Source organism: Schistocerca cancellata, chromosome 7, assembly GCF_023864275.1.
Source record: "Schistocerca cancellata isolate TAMUIC-IGC-003103 chromosome 7, iqSchCanc2.1, whole genome shotgun sequence".
NCBI lineage: Eukaryota > Metazoa > Arthropoda > Insecta > Orthoptera > Acrididae > Schistocerca > Schistocerca cancellata.
Window position 1 is genome coordinate 504,114,501 of NC_064632.1, and position 10,297 is coordinate 504,124,797.

A 10,297-nucleotide genomic window follows, 5' to 3' on the forward strand; every position below is an offset into this window, starting at 1 on the left:
ATCACCAGACTTGTCGCCAACTGAAAATCTGTGGAATGTGGTGAAACGACAGGTGCAGTGCTGTGACCCAATGTCAGTCATTACAGATGAACTTTGCAACCAGGTGAGTGCAGCATGGTTGGCTACACCATAGGACGCCATTCGCGCGGAACAAGTTATGAGGGCCGACGGCGGACCCTGTGCCTGCTAAGCAACACGACACTTGCTGAAATTATAATCATTTCTTCAGAATATACTTATATTCGTGTCCTGTGAATATGAACGTCCTACCTCTAGGTGTTTAAGGTGTTCTGTTTCTTCTGAACAGCCGGCCTCTGTGACCAAGCGGTTCTAGGCGCTTCAGTCAGGAACCGCGCGACCGCTACGGTCGCAGGTTCGAATCCTGGCTCGGGTATGGATGTGTGTGATGTCCTTAGGTTAGGTAGCTTTAAGTAGTTCTGAGTTCTAGGGGACTGATGACCTCAGATATTAAGTCCCATAGTGCTCAGAGCCATTTGAACCATTCTTCTGAACATGAATGTAGTACATAAGATACGACGTCACAAACATAGAGCTGCATGAAAACGAAACTGCAGGGCGAAATTAGCTAGATATACAAATACATGTGTACAAATACGAGTGAAATACGTCAAATGGATGTGAACGTATGTGACAAGTGCGTTCGCAGGCAAAGCTGCGGGTAATAAGCTGCTGCTAAACCAATGGATCAATTTCAACCAAAACCTGTACACATATTGCTTATTATCTGGAAACAAGTATTGTGAGGGCAAGAGCCAGGAACCACGGGGCTGATAGTGTGGGTAGTGAAGGGGGAGAATGTTACGGACAGACTGAGAGGGGGAGGGGGGAGGAGGAGAAGGACACGGATCACAGATAGTGGTGAGGAGGAGACAGAGAGAGAGAGGGGAAGGGAGAAATGAAGAAGAGGAGATGGACAGAGAGAGTGGAGATGGAGATGGGGCAGGAGTAGATGGACAAGGTTAAAATCAAATGGCTCTGAGCACTATGGGACTTAACATGTGAGATCATCAGTCCCCTAGACTTAGAACTACTTAAACCTAACTAATCTAAGGACATCACACACATTCATGCCCGAGGCAGAACTCCAACCTGCGACCGTAGCGGTCGCGCGGTTCCAGACTGAAGCGCCTAGAACCACTCGGCCACAGTGGCCGGCGATGGACAAGGAAAGGAGAGGAGGATATGGACAGGGAATGAGGGTTGGAGGAGGTGGCAGAGAGAACTTAGTCCGCTCAAGGGCTGCCATATTGCAAGATCGGTTTCGGTTGTAAACCTCGATAAATATTTCTCAGCCTTGCGACAAGCCCGTAGAAAGTGGTACACTAGAGATGTAGTAAAACTTGTTGTTCCTTACTGCTTTGGATTACCTTTGGGAATCGGTGCGTGGAAACTCCTGTTACCTGTTCAGTGTGCTCTGTGCTTTACTCTTGCTGACCTAAACCCTCATAGCAGATCTTGTAGCATATTGGAATCGTTTAGAGCTGCTAAGAGTTTAACTATGTTGTTGTAACTGGATAGATCGGTATCTAACCTACTTCAAATAACATTCCGGGACGCCGTTATAATGCATTTATTAATAAACACTAAAAATTAATCAAATTTCCTCAGTTTAAAACAATTAATTCCAAAGATTGCGGAAAAGCGAGAGCGTGTGCAACAGAGAATTCAGATCTGAAGTGCATCATAACGCTGATTCCAGCACCTACCTTGGAGCAAAAATCTCTAGCATGCTTCGTGTAACATCAGAACGATACCTGCGCTGTCAGCAAAATATTAATCGTCATTTGTTCCTTGATGTAAACAGTATACTTTTCAGAATGAGATTTTCACTCTGCAGCGGAGTGTGCGCTCATATGAAACTTCCTGGCAGATTAAAACTGTGTGCCGCACCGAGACTCGAACTCGGGACCTTTGCCTTGCGCGGGCAAGTGCTCTACCAACTGAGCTATCCAAGCACGACTCACGCCCCGTCCTCACAGCTTTACTTCCGCCAGTGGTTGGGTAGCTCAGCTGGTAGAGCACTTGCCCGCGAAAGGCAAAGGTCCCGCGTTCGAGTCTCGGTCCGGCACACAGTTTTAATCTGCCAGGAAGTTTCATATCAGCGCACACTCCGCTGCAGAGTGAAAACCTCATTCTGGAAACATCCCTCAGGCTGTGGCTAAGCCATGTCTCCGCAGTATCCTTTCTTTCAGGAGTGCTAGTTCTGCAAGGTTCGCAGGAGAGCTTTTGTAAAGTTTGGAAGGTAGGAGACGAGGTACTGGCAGAAGTAAAGCTGTGAGGAGGGGGCGTGTGTCGTGCTTGGGTAGCTCAGTTGGTAGAAGACTTGCCCGCGAAAGGCAAAGGTCCCGAGTTCGAGTCTCGGTCCGGCACACAGTTTTAATCTGCCAGAAAGTTTCAGTATACTTTTTTTTATATCACACGTCTAGTTCCGTAGGACGAAACTGAGGAGCAAATTTCCATGTTCATGAAACATGTCAGTCATGAAATTGTAACAGAAAAGTAATAACAGATAAAATGAAATGTTTATGAATCATAAAAGGACGACAAGCGTTTACATAAACGCCATCAACAATGTAACGCGGGCATTAGATTAATTTGACAGAAAAGTAAGAGTGACCCATGAGGAAACTCTTCAGCTTAAATTTGAAAGCGCTTGGGTTACTGATAAGATTTTTGAACTCTTGTGGCAGCTTATTGGAAATGGATTGAGAAGAATATTACACGCCTTTCTGCACAACAGTGAAGGAGATGCGATACAAATGCAGATTGGATTTGTGCCTAGTATTAAGTGAGTGAAAGCTGATAATACTTGGGAATAAGCTGATACTGTTAACAAGAAACGCGATTGAAGGATATATATATTGAGAGGACAATGTCAGAATACCCAGAATAATGAACAGAGGTCGAGAAGTGGCTCGCGAACCTACACCACTTATTGCCAGAACATCCAGTTTTTGAGCCTAAAATACGCTTTGAGAATGGGAAGAGTAACCTCAAAATATACTGCCATACGTCATAAGCGAATGAAAATAAGCAAATATTGTTCTAAGAGTAAAAGTGGCTGCATTCAGTCTTTGGACTAGATTCTGAACATGGGCGTTGCACGAAAGTTTACTATCTATCTGAACACTACAAATCTGAACTGTTCAGTCCCACTAATCATCCATTCTGTGTAAAAAGAACGTCAGGTTTTGTTGATATGAAAAAGAGACTTACTGATTTAGAGTTAGTTTGTTTCCCAGAAGCCATGAGCTTATGTCTTGAACTGCGCTATTTTAAACAGTGCCAATGTTGCACACAACATCTTGTACTACCAATTTATTGTCATCAGCAAACAGAAATATTTTAGAATCATCTGTAATACTAGAAGGCTTACCACTTATATAAATGAGAAACAGGAGTGGCTCCAGGACTGACCCCCTGGGGCACCCTCCAATTAACCGTGCCCCACACAGGCCCTACATCATCGCCACTCTCATTACTGTGGAGAATGCCGGCCGTGGTGGCCGAGCGGTTCTAGGCGCTACGGTCTGGAACCGCGCGTGCGCTACGGTCGTGGGTTCGAATCCTGCCTCGGGCATGGATGTGTGTGATGTCCTTAGGTTAGTTAGGTTTAAGTAGTTCTAAGTTCTAGGGGACTGATGACCACAGCAGTTAAGTCCCATAGTGCTCAGAGCCATTTGAACCATTTTTTGTACTGTGGAGAATAATCTTTTGCTGTCTGTTCTTAAAGTAAGAGGTGAATCAATTGTGAGCTAGTCTCCGTATTCCATAACCTCAAAGACAAAAGAGAATAGTATAGTGGAATTATGGCAACACACCTTTAATGACACTTAGGCTCCCACCCAGCATTTCAAATCTCGAAAGTTGACTCTAACAGTTGGAAATCTGTAGCAAGTTCTTATGGGACCAAACCGCTAAAGTCATCGGTCCCTAGGACAACACACACACCCACGCCCGAGGGAGGACTCGAACCGCCGACGGGGGGGAGCCACGCGAACCAAGGCAAGGCGCCTAGACCGAGCGGCCATCCCGCGCGCCAAAGTTGACTCTAACAGTTAATATCTGATATAGGAAGGTCTTAGTTTCACACCTAAATGTGTGTGGTTGCCCTTCGTTTAAGGTCGCCTAGTTACGTCGGCTCTCACGCCTTGCTCAAGCTCCGCATCCAGTGGCGTATTTTGAGCACCGTAATACGACAATGTCAGTATCGCTCTCGGTGTACCCATCGTGGGAACCGCCTTCTTACTCATCGCTGCTAAAGACAGCGTAGCTGCATCGATCCAATACAATGTTAAAAATTGCAAATAAACTGTGCCCGGATGAAGGGGAAAATCAGATATCCCTTTCAGTGTTTATTTTACCCCAATGCGGTTCGGTACTTGGTCATGTGTACAGGTCAGACACAGGAAAGCTGGCTTTCTTTCGTTCCACAATATAATAAGTTATCATATCTTTGGGTAATTTATCAACCAAAGCTAAAGTTTTGCAAACCCAAAACCGTGTAACGTGAATTACTTGTGATGTATGGCAGTATTGTAGCTACGATATAAGTTACGTCGTATTGACGTCATACTCTAGTGACACATCCACTTGGAATCTTTCACAGAATTTCTGATTTCGAATTTATATTCTTTGAAGAAAACTGTGTTCTGGCTTTGGCCAACACCATCACATACGACAATAACTTGTTCCAGCTGTCTTTTCAAAATTTTTCTAGATCTATGGAAACGTGTATATGTTTGACCATATGAGGAAAGATAATAGACTCCTGGAAATTGAAATAAGAACACCGTGAATTCATTGTCCCAGGAAGGGGAAACTTTATTGACACATTCCTGGGGTCAGATACATCACATGATCACACTGACAGAACCACAGGCACATAGACACAGGCAACAGAGCATGCACAATGTCGGCACTAGTACAGTGTATATCCACCTTTCGCAGCAATGCAGGCTGCTATTCTCCCATGGAGACGATCGTAGAGATGCTGGATGTAGTCCTGTGGAACGGCTTGCCATGCCATTTCCACCTGGCGCCTCAGTTGGACCAGCGTTCGTGCTGGACGTGCAGACCGCGTGAGACGACGCTTCATCCAGTCCCAAACATGCTCAATGGGGGACAGATCCGGAGATCTTGCTGGCCAGGGTAGTTGACTTACACCTTCTAGAGCACGTTGGGTGGCACGGGATACATGCGGACGTGCATTGTCCTGTTGGAACAGCAAGTTCCCTTGCCGGTCTAGGAATGGTAGAACGATGGGTTCGATGACGGTTTGGATGTACCGTGCACTATTCAGTGTCCCCTCGACGATCACCAGTGGTGTACGGCCAGTGTAGGAGATCGCTCCCCACAACATGATGCCGGGTGTTGGCCCTGTGTGCCTCGGTCGTATTCAGTCCTGATTGTGGCGCTCACCTGCACGGCGCCAAACACGCATACGACCATCATTGGCACCAAGGCAGAAGCGACTCTCATCGCTGAAGACGACACGTTTCCATTCGTCCCTCCATTCACGCCTGTCGCGACACCACTGGAGGCGGGCTGCACGATGTTGGGGCGTGAGCGGAAGACGGCCTAACGGTGTGCGGGACCGTAGCCCAGCTTCATGGAGACGGTTGCGAATGGTCCTCGCCGATACCCCAGGAGCAACAGTGTCCCTAATTTGCTGGGAAGTGGCGGTGCGGTCCCCTACGGCACTGCGTAGGATCCTACGGTCTTGGCGTGCATCCGTGCGTCGCTGCGGTCCGGTCCCAGGTCGACGGGCACGTGCACCTTCCGCCGACCACTGGCGACAACATCGATGTACTGTGGAGACCTCACGTCCCACGTGTTGAGCAATTCGGCGGTACGTCCACCCGGCCTCCCGCATGCCCACTATACGCCCTCGCTCAAAGTCCGTCAACTGCACATACGGTTCACGTCCACGCTGTCGCGGCATGCTACCAGTGTTAAAGACTGCGATGGAGCTCCGTATGCCACGGCAAACTGGCTGACACTGACGGCGGCGGTGCACAAATGCTGCGCAGCTAGCGCCATTCGACGGCCAACACCGCGGTTCCTGGTGTGTCCGCTGTGCCGTGCGTGTGATCATTGCTTGTACAGCCCTCTCGCAGTGTCCGGAGCAAGTATGGTGGGTCTGACACACCGGTGTCAATGTGTTCTTTTTTCCATTTCCAGGAGTGTAGAAGTGTAATCAACAAAACCTTCATGTGGAATGTTTCATATCGTTGCAGATGTGTCGACGAGTTCCAGAAGGCTACTGGGACACCAATCCTGTTTGTAGTTGCCATTAATGTTTTGAATCTGTGCTCTAGCATCATCTCTCTAGCAGCGGTAAGTATAATATGGGAGACATAACGTTTATACTCGTAACTAATTATAATTGTTGTTTCTGCCGTCATGAAACGGGTTTCAGGACGGTTTTGTTCGCTTATAATATTTCTGATGAAGGCAACGACATTCGACATGCGTGTTTTCAAATGTCAAACCTCAACTAATAAATATATTGACAGGTATATTTAACATGGTCAAGAAATTGTTAGAACTAAAGATAGCACTCAATGTGTGCCAAGGAAGTCTAACAGGACGTAGACCATCTACTAGACAACGTTAGCAGCATTTCGGATTTGTCCACTGAGGTCGCTGTGGTCTGCAAGTATCATCGAAAAACACTGTAGCTATAACTTTTCCAGCAGAAGGTGTGGTTTTGAATTTTTTTTTCTTGGGTGAATTTGCGTGATGCCACTCCATTGATTGCCTCTTCGTCTCTGGTGAAAAATGATGGAGCCATGTTTCATCACCTGTCACAATTCTTCCAAGAAATTCATCTCCACCATTCTCGTACTGTTCCAAAAGTTCGCTGCATACCGTTTTTATCGTTTCTTTGTGAGCCACTGTCAACATTCTGGGAACTCACCTGGCACAAAGCTTTTTTAACGCCAACACTTTCATTATTCTGCAAACACTTCCTTCCCCTGTCGCAACGTAGCGTGACAATTCGTTCGCTGTGATGCGTCCGTCAGCAGTCACCAATTCGTTAACTCTCTGCACATTGTCTGGAGTGTGTGCAGTACGAGGCCTGCCGCTGCGAGGACAATCCTCAATATTGCCGTGCCCGCTTTCATCACGTAACCTGCTTGCCCACTGACTAACTGTACTGCGGTCGACAGCAGCATCTCCATACACCTTTTTCAGCCTCTTGTGGATATATCCCACTGTCTCGTTTTCACAGCACAGGAATTCTATGACAGCACGTTGCTTCTGACGAACGTCAAGTGTAGCAGCCATCTTGAAGACATGCTGTGACGGCTCCACTCACGGTAACAGGTTGGTCTAAGTTTGAAAACAAGCGGGGAGGATGTATCTACACCCTGTAAAGCTTTCACACATGCAGTATGAAAACTGTATTTTTAAAAAATATTGTGCAATGCATTCGGAGCTACCCTCGTACAAGGGCTGAAGCGGGAATATTCCACGATGTTCCACAACAATGTCTGCAATTTTTTCAGTCGAAATTGGTGTAAAAAGATGCTGCTTTACTTACTGAACGCCCCTCGTAGATGCAAAGTAATACTCGCAACGAGGAGAGAGAACGGGGTAATATCCTACTGCGAAATCAATGATACACTTCTAGACGCAGTCACATAGTTAAAGTATCTAAGGATAATACACTGGTGCCTAAAACTTAACGACAACAGTAGCTTTCGAATGATGTGTCACTGCCAAGTAACATAACTCGATGAAACGTGGACCGTACGTAGAAAGAAGTGCTGTAGTATAAAGCGCAACGAAAGGAATACGACGATCAGAACACGGACTTTTATTCAATGACAATAAGTCATCGGGATTCATGGTGGTCCCTTGGGCATTAAAGCGTGAAATGGTTCTTGCTAGGGTGTGTGGTGACCACGGACACCAATGCATGCTCTGCAACTTGCTCCTATACTGGCCACAAGGTTGGTAAAGAGTTGCTGTGGTAGGGCGCTCCGGTTGACAACTGCCGGAGGGTCGATAGTGCATCTGGACATTCTACATTACGTCAATCCAATGCGTCACCCACTTGCTCTACGGGATTTAATTGGGGGGAATGAGATGGTCAGTTCATTCGCTGAAGATCCTCGAGTTCCAAGAGCTCCCCCACCTGCTCTCTTCGATCCAGTTGCGCATTGTCATCCATAAAATAGAAGTCAGAGACGAATGGACCCTTAAAAGAGGAAAAGAGCACATGAGGGAGGGCAGTGTCAAAATAATGTTGACCAGTGAGTGTCGTGTTCAAAGATTTGGATATCACTCCCCCCCCTCCCCTCCCCGCACCATAACACCTTAACAACTCGACCACAAAAAAGTAACTTGTTCGACAATATTTTTGGGCGACTTACGTGTCCCAGTCTCTCTACGTTCAGAATCACTACTCAGACCGAATCTGCTCTCATCCGAGAAGATCACACGACCCCACTTTCCCGTTGCTCTAATCGCTATGCTCTTGACACCATCACAAAGGGTGCCGCCGATGTGCTGGTGTCAGCGGAGCACAACGTACTGATCGTCGAACAAAGAGACCTCTACCTGTGCAGTATATGTGCCACATTGGAGCATGAGATTGCGTGCCTTGCAGTCCTGTTAAATGTGGTTGCAATTGCATCCGCTATTTGACATGGGTCCCTTGTTACCTGTTGCATAATGGAGTGGTCATCGACTGCTGTAGTTGTCCGTGGTCGACCACCTCCTCTCCTCCGTGCAGCAGTGCCTGTCGTTCGGAACGCTCCCCATGCCACGAGAAACAATGCTGTGAGCAAAACCAAACTCCTGGGCTACAGTCGTCACACTTCGTCCTTCATCCAGTTTCCCGATGATTCTTCTCCGCGTGGAGACATCCAGATACTGTCTCTGGGCTACGTGGTAATGGAGAGCATCACCACAGTGCACCGTAACTGCTCACTGATTGGCGCACACTGTCTTTTCCTATTCCTTCGACTGGCAGCCCCATTTGGCGCTACGGTCACGTTGGCCTCATGCCATCTGATATCCACTTTTCCATGCACGAGTGGGGAGCCTCTGGAAACATATTGCTGAAATTTCATTCATTTCGACCTACTAGTTAATATGTTACATTATCCTTGCATGATCCTTTTGTTGATTGATTCCAACATAGATTTTTCCACATGTGTATGGTATGCAGTATACTCCCGACATTGCAACTGGATCCCTCTTCACCTTTTCCGATCTGAGACACTTTTTGATCTTCTTTGTCGGTTTATATATTGTCTCTACGCCGTGACTGCACTATATACTGCCAATTTTGTCCGTCACTCTGGAAATGGTTATCAAAAAGGTCGTACTCGACATTCTTTTTCCGATCTGTCACTTCGCCGAATTTTCGATTCTGTGACACTTCTTACGTAACTGGTGGACTACCCTCTGCTCCTCAGATAGCTATATAGGTGTTACATCTCATATCTCAGGTGCTAAGGCTCACATATTCGTCTTGCTCAAGTTACTAGCGTATTAAACATTCCCCTTTCCTGGCTCGGGTGGTGGAGGTATCGGTCCGTGTTTGTCGGTTTTCGAGGACATTTCATTAAGAAACTGAAGAAAATAGAACTTGGACCAAACGACACCCTTGTCAGCGTTGATGTTGTTTCTTTGTTTACAAAGTGCCACTCAGTGATTCTCCGGAGTATACCGGTTCTATTTTCCTGCAAGACAGCACTGAGCTGTTTCAAGACTGTCTTACTACGAGTTATTTCACGTGGAATGGCAACTTCTGAGAATATCTGGACGGCGTAGCCTTGGGTAGTCTACTTAGTACAGCTATGGCCAACTTCTTCACGTAAAATGTTGAAGCACAGGCGAAGGACTTCGCACCTGAACCTAAGGTGTGGTACAGATACGTCGACGATACCTCCGTTGTGTGGAGCCATTGTGAAGAACAGTCGATGATTTCTTGAGACACCTGAACAGTCAAAGTAAAATTTACCACGGAGGTAGAAAAGGACCAACAGCTACCCTTTCTAGATGTGCTGGTGCCACGAGAGATGGTTAAAACATGGGGTACGGCGTATATCGAAAACCGACACACACTGACCGATACATGCACAAACTTTCAGATCACCGCCCGAGCCAGAAAACTGGCGTGATCAATACGCTCGCAACGCGATCAAGACGAATATGTTAGCCGCAGCACCTCAGACGCGAAGAGAAACACCTAGAACGTGTTCTGAGGAGTACTGGGTACTCCATCAGTTACATAAGAAGTGTCACAGAATCAACC